Genomic DNA, 25,718 nt, shown 5'->3' on the forward strand with positions numbered 1-25,718 from the left:
TCACTCTCATCTGTCTCCTTTTTTTTTTTTTTTTTATAAACTGTTTTTCTCTGATTCACTATGCACTGGGTCAAATGTGGATGTGCCTGGATGTTCCAGTTTAAGGACCAACAGAAACTTGCTAGATTTAATTCTAATTTTCAGAAGAGATTACCTGTTATATCAGGGCTTCATTTCCGTAGTGTCATTTAAGGTCTAGCACTAGAGATGCAAATATTGCTGCAGACATCGGAGCCATGTCTGTGGGTGACAAGGATGCAGATGTGGGCTGTGCCACCATCCCAAAAGTTATCTATGGCCAGAGTCAGGGGTGGCACTCTCCTTTGCAAAAGATCAATCTGGGTGCAAGAAACTGTTCTATCATGGAACAGGTGATTTCTTATTCAAGAGCGGTCATAGATCTTTTACAGGAAGCATGTTTCAGTATTTCAAATTTATAGGAATAACTAGATACTTTATTTGTAAATAAATAGGCTTATCTTATTTCCTTTTAATGACAATACGATACCACGAAGGGGTAAATGGTGTTATTCCTTTTATTTTCTAAGGGAAATGGAGGTGGTTATCTTGCTTGTACACAGAGAAAATGAGAAAGAGGTGGTCATTTGATAAACAGCGTATCAGGAGAGCTTGCTGGTGGGCACAGAAAGTGCCTGAACCCAGCTCTGGTGCCAGAGTTGCCTCACGGACCTACGACGAATTCATATGCCCTCCTGGCGGGTGAGGGTGACTGCTGCTCTCTCACTGCCCCCACACTGGGCCTCTACTGCAGACATCACAGTTTCACATCACAGAATATCTCCTCTTCTCTGCATTTCAGCGTTCGTATTCTTTACTCATGTCTTGTTCATAGTTGTCTTTTCCCACAATCCTTGCATACTTCTCTTTTCTTTTTGGCTGCACCTGTGGCAGGCAGAATTTCCTGGGGGTCAGGGATCGAACCTGTGCCACAGCAGTAACCTGAGCCAAAGCAGCTATGATGCCAGATTCTTAACCCACTGAGCCTCCAGGGAATGCCTCCCTGCACATCATGGGCATTTGACAAATCCCTTCAGCCCACTGATGGAGGGGGGTGGGAGTTGACATAACTCCCCAGTGTGTTCCACATGCAAGAGAACACCCAGAGCCATGGCACTGAGCACACTCTCACAGAATAAGGAAGCTGTGCAAGGAAATGTACAAACCGATTGTCTACTGCGCTCCTGTACCCTCCATGAGAAGACTGGAGTGCAGAGAGGGTCACTCGGCTAGTGAGAGGAAACCCCGAGATCAAAACCCAGGAACTTGTCCACACATTAGCATTGCAAGCGAATGTCCAACTGAAAATTCTCACATGGGACAAAAATAGTTCATTCTAAAGACAACCTATGGAACAGGTGAAAGTAGTTTTAAATGATGCAACCGAAAAGGGCTTAATCTCCAAAATATACAAACAACTCAGACAACTCAATAGCAGAAAAACAAACAACAGAATTGAAAAATGGGCAGAAGACCTGAATTGGTATTTCTCCAAAGAAGACAACAGATGGCCAACAGGGACATGAAAAATGCTCAACATCACTAATTACTAGAGAAATGCAAATCAAAACCACAATGATGTACCACTGCGCATGGGTCAGAATGGCCATTTTTAGTAAGTCTACAAATAGCAAATGCTGGAGTGGGTGTGGAGAAAAGGGAACCAACCCTTCTACACTGTTGGTGGGAATGTAAATTGGTATAGACATTATGGAAAACAGTATGGCAGTATCTCAGAAAACTAAATATAGAACTACCCATATGACCCGGCAATCTCACTCTTGGGCAAATAGCCAAACAAAGCTTTCACTGAAAAAGATACATGCACCCGCATGTTCATTGCAGCACTATTCACAATAGCCAGACATGGAAACAACCTAAATGTCCATTGACGGATGAATGGATTAAGAAGATGTGGTACATATACACAATGGAATATTACTCAGCCATAAGAAAGAACAACATAATGCCATTTGCAGCAACATGGATGGAACTAGAAACTCTCATACTAAGTAAGTCAGAAAGATGAATACCATATGATATCACTTATATCTAGAATCTGATATATGACACAAATGAACTTATCTACAGAAATAAACAGACTCATGGACATGGGGAACAGACTTGTGGTTGCTGAGGGGGAGGACTGGGAGTTTCGGGTTAGTAGATGCAAATTATTGCATTTGGAGAGGATATGCAATGAGATCCTGCTGTATAGCACAGGGAAACTGAATCAAATCACTTGTGATAGAACATGATAGAGGATGATATGAGAAAAAGAATATATAAATATGTATAACTGGGTCACTTCGCTATTGACAGAACACTGTAAATCAAGTATAATAAAAAATTTTAAAAAGTGAATGAACTTGGGAGTTCCTGTTGTGGCTCAGTGGGTTAAGAACCCGACTAGTATCCATGAGGATGTGGGTTTGATCCCTGGCCTTGTCCAGTGGATTAAGGATCTGGTATTGCCATGAGCCCTGGTATTGGTTGCAGACACGGCTCGATACGGCTTGTGTGGCTGTGGTGTAGGCCGGGAGCTGCAGCTCCACTTAGACCCCTGGCCTGGGAACTTCCATATGCTGTGGTTGTGGCCCTAAAAAGAAGAAAAAGGTAAAGGGAAGGGGCTTAGATTGTGCTGGGGAGAAATCCTAGAAAGTCACAGGTCAAGTTAAAGCTGCATAGTGAGAACATCCCTCTAGAGGTGGCCTGACTTCTCAGGGTCTCCCAAGCACCACTCCATCTGGGCTTCCCCCCTGTAATGGTGGCTAGTCCCCAAACCCCCAAGGCCCAGTTCAAATTCTTGGGCCAAATTTTCCCCTAAATAATGCTTCTTCCCTCGACCCTCACAGTCCTTTACATCTGAATCTAATTTAAATAGTATTTTTACCATTAATTTTTTAAATAGCAATTCTGGCTTATTGGGAGTACGATGGCATCCTTTTCTTATAAAAAATATCTGAACTCATAAGATTTCAAGTCTCTCTAGCTCCTTTTCTAGTGTTCTCTTAGCACAATAAGAACAGGCTTTTATGTTTTTGGTTAGGACAAGGGAGAGCAGGGATGAGAGGACCCTGAGTTTAGGTTGCAACCCTCCAATTTTGAGACCCCTAGATAAGGCACTTAACTCTTCTAAGCTTCAGTCTCCTCTCTGTAAAGTAGGGATGTTGTGGAGGTTGGAAGAGCTCCTCTGTACACCTGGAAGCAAACAGCATTCCTGGAGGCAGGTGAGGTTCCCCAAGAGACTAAAAGAAAAGATTCATCTGCCTCCATCCTGAGGTTCTTGAGCCTCAAGTTCTAGAAACACAAGGATGAGTTGGCTGGGCTCCAGGAAGTGGCCCAGACCGCAAATCCACAAGGTAAGAGCCTTTTATTCATGGAGAGGAGGAAGGAAACTGGAAAGAATAAGCCCAAAATAAGTCATAAAAATGTCAATGATATGTCTTTTCACCAGAGGCAGAAATCCTATAAGACATGCAGCAGTGGTATTGAAGATCAGCTTGGAAGAGACTGGAAGCAGGTCAGGCCTGTGTCCCTGGCCTTTGGGCCAGCCTCCTCTATCCCAGTAGCTCCATCCATTCCCCTCTCCTTATGCTTCAACAGCTTTGAATAATCTTGCACTTAAGAACTTAAGTGCCCATCAACAGATGAAGGGATAAAGACGTGGTTGATATATATACAATGGAATATTATGCAGCCATAAAGAAGAATGAAATTTTGACATTTGCAGCAACAAGGATGGACTTGGAGGGTATTACGCTAAGTGGAATAAGTCAGTGTCTGTCTGAAATAAGTCAGACGGAGAAAGACAAATACTGTATGATATCACATATATGGAATCTAAAAAATACAGCAAGCCTCTTGTGACTCTTCTCTTTTTTAAAATTTTTTTGCTTTTTAGGGCCGTACCCACAGCATATGGAGGTTCCCAGGCTAGGGGTCAAATCAGAGCTACAGCTGCCAGCCTATGCCACAGCCACAGCAATGCTGGATCTGAGCAATGCTAGATCTGCGCTCCCATCCTCCCTCCCCCATCAGCCTCTAGCAACCACCATTATACTACTGTCATAATGATTTTGCCAATTCTAAGTATGTTGTATAAAGGGAACCATACAATATTTGTCTTTTAATCACTGGCTTCTTACCTAGTGTAATGTCTTCAAGGTATATTTATATTATAACCTGCACCACAGCTCACAGCAACGCCATATCCTTACTCTACTGAGCGAGGCCAAGGATTTAACCTGCAACCTCATGGTTCCTAGTCGGATTCATTTCTGCTGCACCACAATGGGAACTCCCTTTTCTTTTTCTTCTCTTTTTTATTTGGTTTCTTTGACATCTTTTACATGACAAAAACTGAGTTACTGATGTGTCTTTACGAAGAACGATAGGAAGAGAGAGGAGAAAAATCAGATGAATGGGGTGATGGAGGTAAATACAGACAGAAAATGAAAATATCTGAAACACCCACATCAGTTTTACATTTATTTTTCAAAAACAACTTGCAACCTTCTAATAGGAACAATCCACTCACTTTGTTATACTTAAATTTGCAAGATATCATTCAGTTATGGTACACAGTTTACTCCAGAATCTGAGAGTGGAAGGAAGCAGCATAAGCCATGGAATTCTGCTTCCCTCCTAATGCAGAAACTGCTCATCTGACATTTGGCCTCATGTTAGGAAGCTCACTACCTCCTAAGGCAGTCTGTCTGTCTGTCTGTTGTGGCATTCCAGCTGTTCATTTGGTCTCTTTTATGATGCTCAAAGCTCACTCATTAACTTGTCCTGGTTGGTCCCAGCTCTGCTCTGGAAGAACAATGAGGCCACGCCTCTATGTGACACACTCATAATGGAAGAGGCTTTACCCCTCAGCCTCCCAGTCCTCGGAACTATTTCCATATCACGAGGTTGGTTTGGGTTATCACTGCCACTTCCAAAGCATAGTAGCTAGAATAAGACTACCTTAAATCCCTAGGCTCCTGTTCTCAACCTTTGACATGTTTTCTGGGTAATTTTATCCATAGCCAAAGATCAAACGAGCTGACAGCTCCACAAATTTGTATATGCAGTGCTGAACCCTTCTGTTGTGTCTGAACATCCATCTGGTTCCTGGACATCTACTTGGGTGTTCTCCAGATACCTCACGTTCAATATGGCCCTGACTGGTTTTAGCACCTTCCTCGAGGAAATTGCCAGGCACCCCTATTCCACGGCCCTGTGAATTGGCTCACCACCCACAAGGTTGCCCCAGATAGACATCTAAACCCTTCATCCATCCCAATGTTGTCTAAAGACATCCGCCAGGCTTCCTTCACTTTTCTTCTGCCCCAAAGATCTTTCCTTAATTCAGACCACGGCTGACTGTTTATGAAGTGAATGTGCTTGACTTTGCTTATCTGAGGCCGCTGTGATGTTTGAAGAACTAAGTATTCTTTCTGATAGCATCCTGTCTGTCTTTGTTGGGTTTACTTCGTCTCTGCCTGTATTCTTAATCTCCATCTTCCAATCCTCCAAACTGCTTCCAAAGTTACCTTGATATCATAAATCTGTTCATGTCTCTAATCCTGTCTAACATCCTTCAAAGTCCTGCTGAATTATCTGTGTTTGAAGCATAGCTTCAGCTTCTGTGGTGGTGGCCACTTACTAATGACCCTTGTCATTTGACCTTTGAATGGCCTAATGACCCTTGATGCTATTTGGCCATATTTGTCAGGCAGCACACACTGCCCCTTAATGAATCTTACAAAGGTAGCATGTTCTTGAGAACCCAAGATTAAACATCTAAATAGCAGTACATGAATGAAGGTGTTATTATTATTTATGTTTGCCTTATACATTTAGGAAAGAACAGTATTTATTTCTTATTTCTTGATGAATTGAGCAATCTCTCATTTAGGATGTCTGCCCTAAATTAGTGCTTCTCAAGATATCTCTCTTCTGAAATTGGGTTTTTATTATTAAAACAGAGTAGACATTTTCTCTTTTGCTTTTCAGTAACATTTATAAAAAGTAATGCCGAGGAAGTACTTCTTAATCAAGGAATCTGCTGAATTAAAAGATGGTGAAATAATAAACAAAAACTATTCTATCATTTTTGTCATTTTCCAAATATATCTTTCTCATCTCTCTTCTCTCTCCTTCTGCACCATACTGCCTCATTCCTTCCTCAACACTCACCACATTTTTCTCCTACTTTCTGGTGATGGTAGGCAGCAATGTCTTTTCAGGGTCATTGCTGCAGTCATGGTTCATGCTTATAGTCATTTGGTAACCCATGGCATTTAGCATTCAGCACAGTATAAATATGCTCTTCATCTTGTGTAAGTCCATACATGGCTGAGTGATCTTTCACTCACTTTTTGGCATTAGAAGATCAACAAAGCAGAAATATGACTTCCCAAAACATGTGTTTCAAAATCAGAAATCAGGAGTTCCCATCGTGGCACAGTGGAAATGAATCCGACAAGGAACCATGAGGTTTTGGGTTTGATCCCTGGCCTTGCTCAGTGGGTTAAGGATCTGGCATTGCCATGAGCTGTGGTGTAGGTCTCAGATGCGGCTCCGATGTGGTGTTGCTGTGGCTGTAGTATAGGCCAACAACTACAGCTCCGATTTGACCCCTAGCCTGGGAACCTCCATATGCCTTGGGTATGGTCCTAAAAAACTAACAAACAAACAAAAAATAAGAAATCATTAAGATACATATTCAATAAAATATTAAGTTATAAAGAAAGATTTTTTTTTTTCTTTTTAGGGCTGCACCAGCAGCATTTGGAAGTTCCCAGGCTAGGGATCAAATCAGAGCTGCAACTGTCAGCCTATGCCACAGCCACAGCATTGTGGAATCTGAGCTGCATCTGCAACGTACACCACAGCTCACAGCCATGCCAGGTCCTTGACCCACTGAGCAAGGCCAGGGATCGAACCTGCATCCTCAGGGATACTAGTTAGATTCATTTCTGCTGCATCGCAATGGAAACTTCCTAAAGAAAGATTTTAAAATGCCAACCCTCTTTTATTTTTTTGGTGATTTCAATAGACAATTAAGGCTCAGATCTGGAGAAATACAAACATCATCTGAGTACAAGTGTAAAGAGAAAGGCTAGCCTTAGGATGGTCTATTTTAAGTGCATTAAGTTCAGCTGGATAAAGTTCTAAATGTATAAATGAAAGAGTAAGTATAAAACCACTTATCAAACCACTTTCTTCCCCAATGAAAGTTTTACAAACAGAACTTGCAATGTTTTGTATATTCTTAATCCACCTGTAGAGAATTACATGATTATCTACACAGTTTTTAGAATGTCTAGCTGTTTAGATGGACAACTGGAAAAGAAACAAGCTTTATAATACATTCAGTAATTGGGGATTATCTATTAAGGGAAGTGTTGAGTCCCTGGATGATGGACCTATGTTCCCTTTAACAGGTCTCAGTAGGTATGCTAACACATACAGAGATTTATTTAGTAGATATAGTACCTACTTTCTTGAACATTTAAGACATGGTATTATCGCAATATCCTTAAAAATATAAACAAGACTACAATGTCATTCAAGAAACATGACTACTTTCAGTGATGCATACACATGCTCTGAATATAAAATAACGATCTCTTAGAATTCTATTTTCTAATGCTCATTTGCATATCGTTCTCTAAATAGTTTCCGCTTTTCCTAACCTTTCTCTCATCTGATAATATGGAAATGCAAGTGAGTTGAAAACGCTTACAGCAAAAATTGAACAAATTAGCCCTGATGTTCCTCCCCTCATCCCCATGAGAAAACAGGTTGTAGCTATTACACTTGATGTTGAGAGTTTTAACTACTGTGTTTCTGGTTGGGTCAAGAAGCAAGATGTGGCTAGAAAACACCCACTCCTCACATGTATTTGGACCAATTATAATAAAAACTAGTAACTAATACATGTTAATGCATTATCTATAGACAGGTCTACAGAGTACACAATTTATTAAAATTAATGCATTGTGTTATACCAATCTATCAACTGCTGCCCAATCATAACCCCCATAGATATAAAAATTAAATAATTATCATAATTACATGTTTAGGTTTTGCGTGATTTTTTTCAATGCATCTTTCTTGTTGGTTTCTTGATTTCAGATATTAATGTCTTTTCATCAGTTCTGGAATTCTCAGCCATTATCTTTTTGAGTAATGAATACCTCTCGCTTAGTCTTCATTTGATCTCCTTCTGAACATCCAGTTAGCCTTATGCTGCAGCTCCTCACTCTATTGTCTGTATTTTTTTTTAACCCCTATTTCATATTTTCCATCATTTTGTCTCTCGGTGCTGAATTATTAGGAACTTTAAAAGTCTATCTTTCAGTTTTCCAGTTCTCTCTTCATTTTATCTAGCGAGCCATTTAACAAATCCATTGAGTTTTTACTTTTGTTATTATGTTTTTCATTTCTAGAAAATCTACTGCTTAAATATTACAGGTCGATATCGTTAAAATCCAGTCTTTTTTTCCCACTTTTTTTCTTGTTAGAATCTGTTCTTTAAATATATATGACACACTTATTTCATATTTTATGTCTGATAACCCTTATATTGGCGATTTATAGATATTTCAAAATTCTGCAATTTTTTTCCTTGTCTGATTCTTAGTTATGGTCACTTTTTTCTTTATGTATTTAAGTGAATTTTTATTGTGTACTCATGCTTTTGGACTTTCACCTGTGGGAATTCTTAGAGACCTGGCTATAAAGTATATTCTTTCCAAGAGAATTTGAGTCTTCTGACACTAGGCGGCTGGAGAACACTGCCAGTCTAGTCGTATTAAATAATACTTTTGGGTTTTTTGGGGGAGAGGAGAGGGTATGGATTTTTCTCTACTGCACAGTCACATAAGCTTAGGCCTCAAGACTATGTGAGTGAAGACACAAGGTCAGACATCCTAAGGACATCCCTTTCTTTTTTTCTTTCTCTTTCTTTTGCATTTTTAGGGGCTCATGTGGCGCAAGAAGTTCCGAGGCTAGGGGTTGAATTGGAGCTATAGCTGCTGGCCTATGCCAGAGCCACAGCAATGTGGGATCTGAGCCATCTCTGCAACCTACACCGCAGCTCTCAGCAAAGCTGGATCCTTAACCCACTGAGTGAGACCAGGGATCAAACCTGCATCCTCATGGATACTAGTCAGGCTCACTACCACTGAGCCAGAATGGGAACTTCCAGAATATCCCTTTCTTTATTCTTCTCCACACAGAGCTGGTCTGAGTCAAGAGCTTCCTCCAAGGGAGCCCCCTCTAGTATTTTTCCTTGTTTATCCAATGATGGCATCAACCTGATTATATAGAGGGTGCTAGTATGACTACTGCTCTTCTTGCCACCCACAATTTACTTCTTTCCTTCCTCCTTTCATTGCGATTTTTTTTTCTCTCTCTTTAGGGCTGCACCTGGAGGTAGAAGTTCCCAGGCTGGGTGTTGAATCAGGTGGCAACTGCAGGCTGATGCCGTAGCCACAGCAACACCAGATCCTACACTGCAGTTTGCAGTAACACCAGATCCACTGAGCAAGGCCAGGGATTGAACACGCATCTTCACGGACACTATGTTGGGTTCTTAACCTGCTGAGCCACAACAGGAACTCTCATGATTTCCTTCTTCTCCACCGCATATGTCTATTAAGATTTCTTGGGCCACAGGGGATGGACAGAGACCATTACAGCAAACGATGGCTCTGGCTTTCAGTTATGCCTTTGCATTGAAGCTTTCTTGTTTTTTACCTTTTGGGGGGCCTCTGAGGAATTCCTTTACTTTTCTGTCAGATTAACCAGGCATTACAAAAGATATAGATGGCATTTCTTAAAAATCCAGTGTTTTTATCTTTGCTCTCCTGAGAGAGCATTCTCTGAACATCTGTTACGTACTATTTCCAGGATTATTTGTTGTTGAGTTTTCTAGATATAGCTATTTAAAAATCTTTGTGAAATAACTTTAATAGGGCAATATTCAAGATGCTTCCTCATAAATCTCAAAGAAAGAAAATAGAAGTTTCATCATAAAAAATTTCACATTATGTTGTGCTAGAAATAGAAGTAGCAAATGAGCCCTCACCTTCTGAGAAAGAAGTTCATAATCGAAAAACGGAAAATGCCACTCTTCAGGAATGTATGAAGAATAGTCAGCTAAACAGTAATAAACTATATAAAATAAATCTGTGATACAAATATTAAATTGCAAATAAAAATCAAAGGATGTTGAAAGTCACTTAGTGGCTCCCCATTGCTGACTCTTCTTAAAATGGAATAGGGGGCCTTCCCATGATGTGGGAGCTTTTTGTGGATAACACTGTCAAAAACCTTTTAATTCTGATGTTAATTCAGTTGAATATGATGTTTATATTAAATAAACAATATAGCATGGGATAGAGTTCAAGGTTGCATAACTTTAAATGTAAAACATTTCAAAGAAAATTCCTACCTGGGGTATTTGTTTACATCCACAGTGGGGTAGGTAGGAATGCATTTGTTTTTCCTCAGACAGGAATGTTTAGAATGCTCTAGTCTGGAGTTTTAAAAGAATCTACTCAAGTTCGTGTATGAGCCTTAAGATTTTGGTTCTACCTCTGCCCCTGCTTAGACCCTTGAATGTTGGGATGCTCTGGGGTCCTCAGCCCTGGGCTACATTCTCTTTTCTAGACCCTTCATAGGTGATTTCATCCAGTCTCATGGCTTTAAATGGTATTTATATATTGATGATCCACTTACTTGTATCAGCAGCCGCTGCCCTGATCTCTAAATCTCATTTCTAACTTCCTCTCTGGCATCACCTGTTGAACATTGAATAGCTGGTCCACATTCATATTATGACTAGAACTTTTGACTTTCTCAGTTCCTTGCCTTTCTTCTTATTACTCTCCATGGCTTCATTTACCATGGCCTTCAACTTGGTTAGAGCCTGGAAGAATAACTGACAAATTGTAACAGCCCCAAAAACTATTCATTGAAGGAATGAAAAATGAACATGCTTTTATCTTCTGAAATCATTCCAAGTAGCCTTCTCCCTCCCTCCATCCTTTTTCCTAGTTCTCTTTCACTCTGTCAGCACCGGTCTACTTTGCCCTTTTCTAAATGCAACATGGTCTTTCATAATACTTTCTCTCCTACCTAGTAAACACCTACTGCCTGGGGGAAATAGCCTGCCTGCTTTTTCCATGCACTCATTTCAATTTTGTACATACATCTATTCAGAGAATTCTATTTAGATCAGATAACCTGGATATCAGGCATTGTATGCTCTTTCTCAAAATCAAGAACCATGTTTTAGGGTTTTACAAAATTTTCTTCTAGTATTTAGCACAATAATAGACATAGAGTAGATTGTCAATGAGGTTTTTTTTTTTTTAATTAACTGAGTTAAGGCATTATAGCAATTATATTATCAGAAAACAACCAAATCGCCAAGATCAAGTATTAAAACACTGGCTCAAAAGGTCTATGTAATGTATATCTAACATATATTCAAATGGGACTTAAGTTTATTAACTTCAAAATAATGAATGTATGTAATATAACCAGCATAATCTTACACATATTCATAATGCATATGATAAACTGTCAGATATAAGCACAATATTCTGTAGACCAAGTAAGTAATTATATTTTTAAAATGAATTTCCTCTAAAGCCCAAGTTGTATATTTGTAAAGATAAATTATCAAGAAATAAAAAATATAACAAAAATTATATTCTTGACAGATATATTCAACTTAGATTTCTTATTTAAGAAAGGATTCTTATTTGTGGTTTTCTCTATTTTGGTAATATAACTGTACATTTTGAAAACATGGAAAATAATATGAACCTAAATCATTTAAGTTGTTTTTTACTGTTGCAAAAAGGAGGAGAAAATCACAGAGGTAGAGTTTTTGGCTGAAGACCCTAGAGATCATTAACTCAAGAAACCATAATAGTTAACCAAGTATAGCATCATCACCAAGAAGAGGGCCCTTCTTCTTTATAGATTTTCAAATTCCCAGACACTTATTCTACCCATATCTGGCCATGAGCTAAGATGCTTGGTATTACGTGATTATAGAAGAGCTAAGTGTCTTAGAGGCAGACAGACAAGTACAGACTCTGGGTAGTTTGCTCCTAAATGGCCAAGATGAATGAAACTATTCTTAAGAACATACACAGCATGTAATGATATACAGAGATAATTTATTAGCTTGGGAGAATTTTTATGTCTATCCCCAAGTAACAAGGTAACCATACACTCTTTCATCTGTACTAATTCTGATTTTTTTTTTCAGATGTCAAATTCTGATTGCTTAAATAAATCCAATGGAATAGAAGGATTTTGAACATAAGCTGGCTCAATTGTTTAACTTTGACAACTTAAAGTTAGATGCAGTACACACAGGGAAGTAAAAATCCAAGTACACGGAATGAAAGTGAAAAACTAGCTCAGGTAGAAAAATATTCTATTGAAGTAGAAAGTTTCTCATATGTGATTGTATACCATCTCTTAAGCTCTTTTTTGTTTGTTTGCTTTTGGTGGGAATTCCCGGGCCAGGGATTGAATCTGAGCTACAGCAGTGACAATGCTGAATCCTTAGCTGCTAAGTAAGCCAGCAGGAAACTCCTCTTGAGCTCTTTATAGAAGAAAAATTTCACTGGGACACAGGTCTAAGTTTTAGGTACTGAATAATACAGATTTCAGAAAAAGAGTTGGGAAAATAGAGTTTGTTACTTTCGCTTTCAACTCTATAAAGGAGAAGTGGAAGATCACTTTATGATTTTCTAAGTTTACCAAGCTAAGAAAAACATTTCTTTATCAGGGTCATCAGAGATAAGCAAACAAACATAAACTAACATAAACGTAATCAGAGAGAGTGCTCACAACTTTTTAGCATTAAATGAGCTCCAATTAAAACTTAGCTACATATGGGTAATATCCAATAAAGAATCAGCACAACCATTGCCCACTCACTGCCCAGTCATCTTGAACTCAGAGGGAGCAAGTAACAGCAGAGAACTAGGAGTGTATAGTGCACAGAACAAGAGACATTATATATCAGAGGTCAGTATAAGTCCATGTTAAAGAAGCGAACATTTGAAGGAAACCTCATAAGGCCAGCAGCTTTTGCCTTTTCCATGAAGGGTATTGGAAAAGGAAAAAAAGCCCTGAGTTCAAAGACATTGTTTCAAGCAGTACACATTTAGTCTTGATCGAAAGAAGTAACTCTAGGCTTTTTCCACATGTATTAAATAAAAGAGAGTACATTAGATAATTTTAAAGTTTTATCTCACTCTACAATTCTGAGACTGTTAATTTTCTTTTATTCTCAGTGGCCCATGCATCTCAGATGCAGGTTCACTTCATTTTTGATCAGACTTGTAAGTTATTGATGTCTCTAGGATAAAGGGAATATGCCAAAGTAACTAATAATACATGGATTAACACAAAGATAACCCCAGATTAATTTCAAGAGGTAGCTTCATACTCTTTTTCTGACATATTACACCTTACAGAATCAAGTAAGCAAAGGAAATATGGGAACACCGTTATATGTCTTATTTCTCATCCATCTATTACTAGGTAGATAAGACAAACATAGATAAGATTAATCAAGGAGAATAAGGAGAACTCTAGAAGAACTTAGTCATTTTCAATATTAACACAGTCAAAGTTCGTACTGTGTCTGGTTGGAGAAAAACTGCCAATAAACACTGGTAAGCAGCATTAAGTATGTTTAGATTTCATCTGTAAAATGATCGTCCATGGAAGGCCACGTGAGTTTCAGTTAATAGGTTGGAGAGAGACTTACTGACCCATACAAACAATGCATAACTGTGGACTAAATGGTAGCAACAAAGATCCAAAAGTATGATTTGCGCAACTGTGTGAGCATGTTACCGTGGCCTTGTTGGGGAAATACTGTACACTGGACCTCAGCGCCCCTCAAAAGTGAGTGATGTTGGGCACAAAGACAATCAGATAAAGGAACATCCACGATCAGTACAAACCCATTGCTGCTTCTAGAAAGTACTAGACCAAGTGCAGGCCCTACCCGTGGTGATGACTGCTACTGATCAGCTTGGTACAGGTAAAAGCAGGCCACTGAGTACACCCCTTAGTGACGCTGCCTACCTCTAGACACGATGACCATCCATGACACGTTCCTGTGCACTAGTGCAACGTACAAGGTCCTCATGTCACTGCAGTCATCAGCAGTATCCAGTATCTGAACACTTGCAGAGAGAGAAAACACCCTTTTTGTGCCCTGGTTATTCATCTATTTGACTTTAGACTCCAGGTATCCAGAGACAGCCCCAGCCGAGATGTGCTATGATTTGTCATAAGATGCCTGTAAGGTTACCCCTTGTGCATTCAGAATAGTGTAGGGCATGCCATCCAGGGTTGATTATGGAGTTTTCCTGGTGTGATATCTGTGAAAAAATATTTTTCTTTATTTCCTCTTTTTTTTTTTTTTTTTTTTTTTAGGGCCACATCTGTGACACATGGAAGTTCCTGGGCTAGGGGTTGAATCAGCTTGCAGCGGGCCTACATCACAGCACAGCAACACAGGAACTGAACTGCATCTGTGACCTACACTGCAGCTTGCAGCAATACCTGATACTTAACCCACTGAGTGAGGCCAGAGATCAAACCCACATCCTCGTGGACATCATGTTGGGTTCTTAACCTGCTGAGCCACAAAGGGAACTCCAAAAAATACATTTCTATTTTCCACAACAAATGAAGGTAAACAGAGAAACCCGTGGGGCTTGACTTAGATATTCTTGCAGCCCATGTGCTCTTGAAAGCTCTGGACACACAGTAACTAAGTCATTAATCCTCACTACAACTTCTCCCCATAAACCGCATATTATTATTCTTTAATGGTTGATGAAACTCAGTCAGGAAAGATAATTGCCTTGCTCAAGGCCACAGAGGGGGCCTGTGTTAGAAAAGAATTAGACTTGAGTGATTTCTGGCCTACAGGCTTGTACGTGGACCACCAGGTCATATGTGATGGAAGAGTCTTTCTTGAATTGTATGCAGAATATTTGTGTTTCCATCCGTGTGTGTGTGTGTGTGTGTGTGTGTGTGTGTGCGCGTGTGTGTACACACTCAAGCCTTCAGGCCAAGACCTTGGGATCGCAAGGTCCTGCATTCAGTGCTTCCTTTCATGTCCTAATATTAGAAAAAAAATTTGCAGTCTTGTGATATATTTATTAACTCTGAAATTTGTTCTCTTCCTCTTTCAGTGTCTGCTTTGTCTGAGAAACAGCAACCCTGGGCAACAAATCAAAAGGATGAAAACAGAAGAGCATACTCTGAACTACAGAATGTCACCAGACAATTATTTTCAGGGACCAGACCATCTAATGTCAGGTTTTGATGAATTCTTAATAACATCTTCGATGAAAGAATTGTTTTTCTGTCTGGGAAGGTGCTTTAGTAGTGGTGAAGTGTGTACAGGTTCAGGAGTCAAGGGTACCAGAATTGGAATTCTGGTTCTATCTTTTCCTGTCTCCCTTACCTTGGGAAAATAACTGAAACTCTGTGTTTCAGTTTTCTCATCTACAAACTATGGATGTCATAGGATTGTTGTAAGGATTCTATAGGACCATATATTAGCGTGCTTGGAACTGTGTTGGGCATATAGGATGAGCTCAACAGAGCTTAGATGCTATCATCATCACCATTACAAATACACAGCAGGATAGGAGGCAGAAGCTTTTTTTCCAGCTTTTTGGGGCCATACATGCAGCATATGGAAGTTCCCAGGCTAGGGACTGAATCAGAGCTACAGCTGCTGGCCTACACCACAGCCACAGCAACACCAGATCTGAGCCGTGTCCGTAAGCTACACCACAGCTCACGGTAACGCCAAATCTATAAACCACTGAGTGGGGCCAGGGATCCAACCTGCCTCCTCATGGATACCAGTAGGGTTCATTTTTGCGAAGCCACCTTAGGAACTCCAGAAGCTATCTTTTCAAACCACGCTAGTGGTCAGGGCTCCATGCTCCTGCTACTTGTGAAGAGAATGCTTTTCTTTATTTAGAAGAGTCAAGAGGCTACATAAATGAATAAAATCAGGACAAAAACAACTTGAGGGAATGTACCGAAACAAAATTCAGGGGAGTGCAGAAAACTTAGGAAGAAACATCACAGTCTCAGAGGTTGGATTCTGAATAAAATTGTTGGCACATATCAATATACACTTCAACATGCCTCTTCCACGTGTTGTCTTTTCATCATGAAGAAAGTTCTTCCTGGGTGAAAAGCAGACACTAATGCTGCAGCCCTAAAGAGTGTTGACTGCCAAACTTTCTCTTCTAGGGGCCAATGTGGACCATTGGCTCAGAATGAAAAGCACAGAAACATCACAGTGATGTGGTTCTTCGCAGTGTTAAACATGGATGAGTCATACCATCAAGCTGACACAGACAAACATAACTACATCAGGTAGATCAAGCCCACAGATACACTGCTTATATCCAGAAAATAACACCAAGGTATTCTGGCCTCAAAATAAAGAACAACTTCCTGGAAATTAAAAGTATGATGATGATCAAAATTAGACAGTAGAAGAGTTGAACGATGAGGTTGAAAAAAAACCTAGAACATACAGAGCTTAAAAAACATAAAGCGAAAGTAAGTATGAGAAAATGGATGCACTAGATTTAACAGCCAACTCACAGGAGATTCATAAAGAGAAAATTAGAGCTAATACAGAGGAAGACATTATGGGAAGAATTAATAAAAAAGAATTCCCAGAAATGAAGACTATTCCTCCTTAAATTGAAAGGGCTCATCAAGTATCCAGTGAAAGTGAACAGGAAGAACCCCACATTTTTCAATGCTTCAGAGAAATTTCAGAACATCAAGGATAAAGAGGATATCCTCAGAGCTTCAAGAGAGAGAAAAAAATCAACTACAAAGGAATGTGTGAATGACACGGGGCTTCTCGTCAACACTTCTTGATCCTACAAAGTAGTAGAGGAAAGCCTTTACTATTATGAAGGAAAAATTATTTGGGGTCTAAACCTCTATGCCTGCCCCATCTATTGTTGAAATGGAAAAAGAAAAGAAGGATATTTTTTTGGACATGTAAAAACTCAGGAAGTTTACTTCCCAATTAGCTTTTCTTAGGAAGTTTTCGGGAATGGACTCTATGAGACAGACTTGCCAAGGGGTTCTAGAAATCAGTCAGCAAAGGGTAGGGCAGAAGGACTGAGGAATATAGAGAAGTATCTGGAAGTAAAGGAACTTTATGAATAGGATCAGATCTATACTCTCCTTGGAAGAACTAGAAATGCTGGGGAGAGGAGCCTTAAAACCAAAAGGAGTTTTAAGGCTATGTAGCTAAATCTTCCTGGAGTAGTCCATAACTAAAAGGGGGGAACACAGTGTAATGTATTCAGGATTTACATACATAACCACTTATTTGTCTGTGAAGAAGTCTTCCTGACTAAAGTTGGTTTTAAGATAAATTTTAATTTCTCAGAGTTCCCATCATGGCATGGTGGAAACGAATCCGACTAGGAACCATGAGGTTGCAGGTTCGATCCCTGGCCTCTCTCAGTCGGTTAAGGATCTGGCGTTGCCATGAGCTGTGGTGAGGTCGCAGACGCAGCTCAAATCCTAAATCCTTCTTTGCTGTGGCTGCGGTGTAGGTTGGCAGCTGTAACTCCGATTAGACCCCTAGCTTGGGAACCTCCATATGCTGTGGGTGCAGCCCTAAAAAGCAAATATATATAAAATAATATATATATATAATAAAATAAAAAATTAATTTCTCAATTAGTCTTTATGGTATTCCTACCACGTACGTGTTTTTGTGAGAAACTAGTAAATGTTTTGTGTCATACTTTTCCTCCCATTTTATGGAAGGGATATGAGAGTGTTTAATTTCTCGGGGAGTGCTAAAATGTCCAGAGGTTGAGTACCTGAAAAATTAAAGTGATTATTAAAGATTAAAAAAAAATGATGATAGCACACTTTTTGGCTTAGTAATGAAAATTTTTATTGATTTTCAACTTTTAGAAGTAGCCTTTAGATAAACCATGGAAGTCTTAATGGTGATAAGGAAAAAGCTGTTATCAACTTTCTAATAAGAAACCAAAAGCACAGAAGATAACATTCAAGAGATAGAGGGGGTGTATGGAAAAGAGGTAAAGGGGAAAGCTCACAGCATGAATTTAAGAAATAAACTACATGAGAGATTCACTTTAAAAAAAGTTAAAATGTACCAGAATACACTTACATTACCAGACGAATTACCCGAGAGGGCAAAAAAAGGAAGTCACACCCATGAGAACCTACATAAAGAGACTAAGCTAAACCTTCTGGATCAAATGAAATAAACATTCTAAAGAACTAACACTAAGATCCTAATGCCACGAGTAAGAAGGCACACCAACTCAACACAACCCAAGACGGCATGACTCTTGTTTGGATTTCTTGATCTTGTAATGACCACTTTAGGAAAGAGCCTAATACAACACAACCAGCCTATAAGGAGAGGCTTAGCCCTATTCTCCAGCAATTAAAGGTTTCTATTGGTTCTAAGGGATATGACGTGTGGCCATGAGAAAAAGGACTCCGATTAGAAAGCAAAACAAACATACATTCTAATGAGTTTTGTCTTTTCAAATAATCCAGTACTACTGCCAATTCCAAGATTCCTGAAGTGGAAGTTTTGCACAGCCTGTGGACTCTCGGGAGACTCAAAGGAGACACCACTGCATTATTTTAACACCTCCCCTGGTTTATTTTTTACAAAAATATGCATTGTCTATGTTGACCTTGTCCGTTAATCATTTTCAGTTTCTAATAACTGTTAACTAACCCCAAACCAAGTCTGCTATCAAAGAAAACCTGTTTTTCACCCACTAAGTCTATTCAACCTCCAAAGGTTGCTGAAAAGAAGGTCAGTATTTTGAATAATCCTTGAAAGAAACGTTTAGCCTTCGATTGCTTGTTCAAAATCTCCCTCCCCAGCACACATTACACAGGCACAGATATATGCCCCATATAAATGTTTGGATACTCTTCAGGTTGGGTGACCGACATTCCTTTTTAGAATAATTTAAGAATTTTACACATATTATACCATCAAAGAAAACTTTCCTTTCAAGTAGCCAAAATTCAGCCTTTTAAGGCAGCTTCCATCAGCACTTTTAAAGTCCTTAAGTGTTCAGTGTATGTGCCTTTTATAAAGGATTTTGGTTAACAAAATAGTTTTTGTGCAAACATTTCATTGATAATAGTGGATAAAACAATAATAAGCCAGATTAAGGACAAAATGAAAAATTTCTGGACAGATAATTGCATCCTTGAAATAGCACCTTGCCCAAAAATGTATCACTGCATATTCATGGGTGACAGTTTTTAATAGAGAAGAGGTCAGGATTAAAATTATATGATAAACTTTTTTTCTATAAAATAAAAACTTCCAATTATAAGAACGAGAATATTAAAACAATTTTTTATTTTAGCATAAAATCATGGGGCCAAATATTACATTTTTGGCAGAGAGCTCAAAATGTATTAAAAGAACTATTATAAATGTTGCTTGGTGATTTAATATGTAGTTCTTGGTATAGTGGAGCTTATTATGATATTTTAAGCTATGGTTTCATTGCCCTTTGTGATTATAGACACAAAAATAATAGATAGCTTTATTTGGTTACCACATTTCTCAATTCCAGGTCAAATGTTCTTTGCTCAGTGAAACATTCTAATCATTACCTGAAAAGCCTCATTTTAATGCTCCAGAGATTTTTGTCACGCTTGGCCAGGAACCATATCGCTTAGATTATCATTTCAGATATACTCATTTTTAAAAGAGACTGCAAAAAACCAAGCATGCAAAAAAATCTTTTGCTAATTAATGATGTATTTTTAGAACATATTCTGTCTTTTTTGGTTTCCTTTCATATCGATAAGCAATATAAAAGAAAATTCATGTAAATATAACTGGATTAAGAAAGATTATAAAACACAACCAAGAATAAAATCTCTCATTCTCAAAGAGAAGTGAAAGCAATCAGTTTTTCTTTTGTCATTCTTTTAATTAATGAAAGAAAGTTGTATCACCTCCATCTTCCTAATTACTGGTTATTTTAGCAACACACCCGAGAATTGCAGAAATGCCAGACTCACACAAATGGCTAAGTTTTTGAAACCAGTCTCATCCCAGTTACGTGGCAGTATTATTAAGAAAGAAGTTTCTAAGCCAAAGCTGAGAAAAACAGCTGATTTAAAACATTACCTTTGTGCGGCGAAGTCTTCCTCTGGGCAGGGGTAGCTGCCGTTTGCACCTGCTGCTGTTTGACCAAATTTCCTTCACTCCCAGTTTTCAGAATCTTCTCCCCTAAGCTGCTTTTTTTCTGTTTGCTGTTTAAATCATCCCTTCGAGATGATGGCAGCTTAGAAGCTGCATTAGCGAAGAAAGGTCTAGCCAAGCGAGAAGGTTTGGACATTTTAAACAGCAGAAAAAAAAAAAAAAGTAAAAAGCACACACACAACAACAAAAAGAACCAACCCCAGAATGTTACCTGCTGGGGCAGCAGCTTCTAAAAAATCCTTTGAGCTTCACTTTTCAGCTGCCACAGTTAACAGTATAAAGTGCTGCTGGATGGGGAGCACGGGGCTGCCACTCGGATTTCTTTTAAACAAAAGGCATCATGCAGTCGCCAAGGCCATTTGGTTGACCTGTGGAATGTACATGTGTGTCCCAAAGACGGCCGGTGACAGTTTCGCAATGGTAAAGGCTCCCACTCAGAGTGAACGGCAGATGCTAGAAAAGGGGATAGACACACACACACACACACCCACCTCACAGCACTTCCTAGCATGTACAGACCAGATGACACCGGACAGCTCTGAAGTGGAAAAGAATGCAAACATCACCCCACCCACTCAGGTACAATATACGAAAATAAGCCAGATATGTGGTTTATGCTACTACGAAGTGCATACCACGCTCAGTTTCCAGGCATTCCTGCAAGCAAATCTTTCCTTGCTTTAGCACGTTTCTATATCCTATTCCAAGGGTTGACCAAATAATGAATGCCCACCTATATAATTACTTCTCCTGCTATTTATAGAATACGTGAAGCCCCATGGAAAAGAGGGAAAACAGAAGAATGTCATTTCCATACCAGTTTGGGCAGCCACGGGGTACCTACTAATTGATAAGAAGCCAAGCTGTGTGTCCATGAAGTGTGTAGGTGTGTGGTTGGGGGGTGGGGAAGAGATATAAATTATTTCACCTTTTAAAAGAGTTGTACTGAACCAGTGAATACTTGTAATTACTTTGCTTTCCCAGAAACCAATATTAGTGAAATTAAAGTGTGTTCAAGGACTCATGTTTTTTGAGGTTGAAGACATTCCTTCCCCACATTGTCTGTTCCAGGGGCACACAAACTTTTCCCTACTAAGGGCAACTGTTTTCCTCTTAGTTTCCCATGTCAGTGATTTTTATGACTTGGGGTTAAGCTGTTTCCAACCTCAATTATTCTCTTTTCCTTCAGGGAGTGGATACACAAATTCTCTACGATCTATAAAAACGTTCTGGGAATATGTGATCACACGACTCCACTCCAAGTGTAAATACCATGCTATTCCCCATTTACAGTTGATTAATGAGCAGCTACTTAGCACTTTATCAGAGGCAGAATTATGTGTTGGAAAGAGTATGAATTTTGGTATCAATTGGACTTGAAGTTACCTCTAAATTCTAAATGTGGGCCCAGCCCAGAGCAAGTTTTCTTTTCATTAACAAATCTGGGATAGTAATTCAACTGAAGTGACAAATCTGCACGTTATCTGGCACATGACAGTACTCAATAAACGTGAATTTCCTTGTCCCGTCTTTCCAAAAGTTTACGGTTTTCATGATTCCCAATGGGTCTAGGACAGCCTTGTAAAAATATGAGAGCTCCAAAATCAAATCCCTGACCCAGACCACAGAGACCTCAGTAAGATTACATTCCTGATTTTTTGACCTGTGGATCTGGGAGAAAGCAATATGAAAGCAGACTCTTAATAGTATGAAAGATGTGCCCTGTTGATGAAATGGACTACTCACTACATTTGCAAATACTGCACTATCATTAAAGTCCATGCCTTTAAATACTGGGAAAGTATAACTACCAAATACATGTGACCCCTTCCTCTATATAATTCTGTCCAGAGGGGGAGTCCATTCTTTAATTTATACAAATTACCTTTTACTTCTGCCTGAGAACCATGGCTTTCTTAGCCTCTGTGGGGTTCTTCGTTTTTCTTCATCCACACGAGCAGTCAGCTTTCTTTTCACGAACAGATTTTATAAAGAAACTCACTTAGACTGTCAAGCAGGGAGCATCCCAGTTGTTTTAGAACACAGGATCTGGCAGTCAGAAAAGTTCACTCACCAGCCAAGTGACCGCTCTTAATGCCAGGCTCATCTTTTAAATCATGCCTCAGAAACATGACCAACAATGACATATCTTGGACCATGAAGTGTGTAAAGCATTTGGATGCGGAAGACCTGCCGGTGCATGGCCGTGACTGCTGCCTAGACAGCCAGCCGAAGGAGGATCGGGACCAGGAAAGACGTGCAGGGTCATCCTAACACCACTGGAAACAGTGGTTTACCTGTGCAACGGTGAGTAGGAGCATTTCTGAGGACTGGAATTACAGCTCATGCAATGTGCTCTCATTCCTGGGAGAGCCCCGGGTAACTGGACCTATTTGATGATGGAGAGGGAAAACACAAGGTAGGCTGTGGAACTTGCTGCTTGTCCATGTGGGGATGGCACTAGTTAGGGGACTTTCGAGAAACAGAATCAATACGACCCATATATCTACCTTCTATCTTTCCCACTATCTATCCTGTTAAACATATATACACATACATGTATATGTGGGTATATATACGTCTCTCTATATTTTTTCTTTCCCTCTTTCTTTCCCTTCCTTTTCTTTCTTTCCCTTTCACTCTCTCCCTTTCCTTCCTTCCTTCCTTCCTTTCTTTCTTTTTCTTTTTCTTTTTCTCTTTCTTTCTTTCTTTCTTTCTTTCTTTTTCTTTCCTTCCTTCCTTTCCTTCCTTCCTTCATTCTTTTTTTCTCTTTTTCTTTCTCTCCTTCCTCCCTTCCTTCCTTCTTATCTATCTATCTATCTATCTATCTATCTATCTATCTATCTATCTATCTATCTATGTATCATCCTCTATTGGTTCATTTCTCTGGAGAACCCTGAGAATATACACACACACACACACACACACACACACACGCACACGCACACGCACACGCACACGCACATGCACACGCATGCGCATATTCCTGAGGCTCCACTTCCAAGCCCAGTGGATTCAAATGGTGGGGAGCAGCCCAGGAGGGGTTCACAGAAATTTATAAGAGTGATCCTCAGGTGACTTTCATGCTCAGCAGGCTTTAGGAGCCACACTAGGTCATCTTCCTTCCAGTGCCCAGGCCAGTGGCTGCTGGATCAGGCATTTCTTGGCTGACCTCCGGATGCTACTGCACCTCAGAGGGGAGCACCACCTGCAGTGCTGTTTGCTCATTTTGCTGCTTCTGTTTTTAGAGACTACCTGTCGTGAACAGGTTACATGCTGGGTCCTTCATGGGGGTGCCAGGGAAACTAACTGAGAACACCAAACCCATTTCATTTGTCAGCTAATCAGAGTTTCAGTAAACATGCCTGCTTTGAGCTGTAATAGCTGGGGTCTTACCCTGCGACTCAGGAAATCGACATCGCATGTCTGTAGCCAAAACATACACATTTATACAGCGTTAGTTCATCCACAAGGTCAACATTTTAAAGCACATTGAAAAGCACCACATGGTTCAATATCTTTCCTTTCTACTCACTAGAAGGGTCCTGGGACACTTTACTTAGTGTATAACAAACCCTCAGGTCATCATAAAGTCTGGTCAACAATGGTGGTATATTTTTATTTTAAAGCAAGAAAATAACTGAAAGTTGAAACAGAAGCATTTGCTTGGTAATGCACCCAAACCAGCCCAACAAAACTCTTATAAAAATGGAGGATGGAAATTAAGAGGAGAGGTTGTATTAATTTGTTTCTATCTTTGCCTCATTCCAAAAAAAGATCTTAGTTGACTTGCAAAATACATACACTATTAGAATGAACTCAATGTAAAGTTAAAATAAGAAATAAACAATAATAAATGCTAGAGGAAAAATCAGAACAGAGAAATGTATTTCCATAGTTAAGGCAGAGAGCAAATTTGGCTCTGAGCTTCCTAGCACAACAGGGAAAAGCGAAAGAGGAAAATTTGTGGTCTACGTTATTTTAGTCATTGTTTGCTTCCAAAGTTAGGAAGCTGTTATTGGATCAGAAAAATCCTGTTGAAATTATGAATGACCTCAGGGCAAAGACCAGCCCCTACAGAACCCTCACTTTCTCTGGGAAATAGTACACATCTATCAGCTTGTGCCAGGAAAGCTCCTTTAATCTACAGTAGACAATTCTCTCCTCTAACAGGCAGTTTGCCCATCTACTCCAGATCCTAACAACACTTCCAGACTAAGATCATTCCCTACCTGAGCTTTTGGATTCAGATTTATTTGAATCCTTGGGTTTCCTTTTTTTGCTTTTCTTTCTTAGTTAGTATCCCCCCACAACCACTTAATCACAGTGTAGGTCAACACTCTGGACCTTGATGCTAGCTTTCTCCTTAAGATGCTTTGTAATAAGCCTCTTTCATGTACTGGTGATGACCTCAGGCCCACCCCCATGAACCTAGATTTTCTCCCTGAGTATCACTATCTCACTGACAGTACCTTTGGAATTGGCTCATCATCCTATTTAAAAAGAAGTTTTCAATATTGTATGTTCATTGCGTCACTATATACAATAGCCAAGACATGGAAGCAACCTGAATGTCCACTGACATAGGAATGGATAAAGACGTGGTACACATATACAATGGAGTACTACTCAGCCATAAAAAAGAATGAAATAATGCCATTTGCAGCAACATGGATGGACCTAGAGATTATCATACTAAGTGAAGTTAGACAGTGAGACACAACATCATATGATACCACTTGTATGTGGAATCTTAAAAAAGGATACAAGTGAATTTATTTGAAACAGACTCATAGACTTTGAAAACAAAGTTACGATTACCAAAGGGGACAGGTGTTGGGGAGACGGATGGACTGGGGGTTGGGGTTTTGGGGTTAGTAAATGCGAATTATTACATTTAGAATCAATAATAAGAAGTGAAGTCCTACTGTATAGCACAGGGAACTATATCAGGGGAGAAGGAGCTGGAGGGTGGCAGCCATGCTCTTCGAGGAGGACGGGTGCCTGGGAACCAGCATCTCCTGGGTGTCTTGCCATTTCCCATCCCTGCCCCCCATCGCCACCTCAACCTTGCTTTCTGGCCACATGTCAAGCAAAACAGCTTGGCAAGATCTGTCTGTCTCTGAGTTCACCTTTCCCACAGAAACACCCCAATTTGTTATGCTACCACAGAGAAGTCACTTCATCTCTCACTACCAAATCACCTTGAAAAAGGTGTCATAGTATCTGCTCTATTTCTATCACAGGGCTGTTGCAACTCAAGTGAAATAACAAATATAAAAGCACTTTGACAATTGTATAATAACACATGAATTAAAGGCAGTATTTTTGTGGATGTAAATGACCAATTTTCCTATTC

The 25,718-nt window shown here is 39.6% G+C and overlaps 1 protein-coding gene across 1 annotated transcript in view; it reads right to left on the reverse strand.

Annotated features, from left to right (window-relative positions):
* KIAA1217 (KIAA1217 ortholog) overlaps positions 1 to 20,393 on the reverse strand; it is a 460,197-nt gene extending 439,804 nt beyond the window's left edge. Inside the window, exon 1 of the mRNA XM_047755381.1 lies at positions 20,285 to 20,393. The gene's annotated coding sequence lies outside the window, so the exon portion shown is untranslated. The remainder of the gene's footprint in view (positions 1 to 20,284) is intronic.
* Between the last annotated feature and the right edge of the window lie 5,325 nt (positions 20,394 to 25,718).

The sequence above is a fragment of the Phacochoerus africanus genome, chromosome 12 (assembly GCF_016906955.1).
Source record: "Phacochoerus africanus isolate WHEZ1 chromosome 12, ROS_Pafr_v1, whole genome shotgun sequence".
Taxonomy (NCBI): domain Eukaryota; kingdom Metazoa; phylum Chordata; class Mammalia; order Artiodactyla; family Suidae; genus Phacochoerus; species Phacochoerus africanus.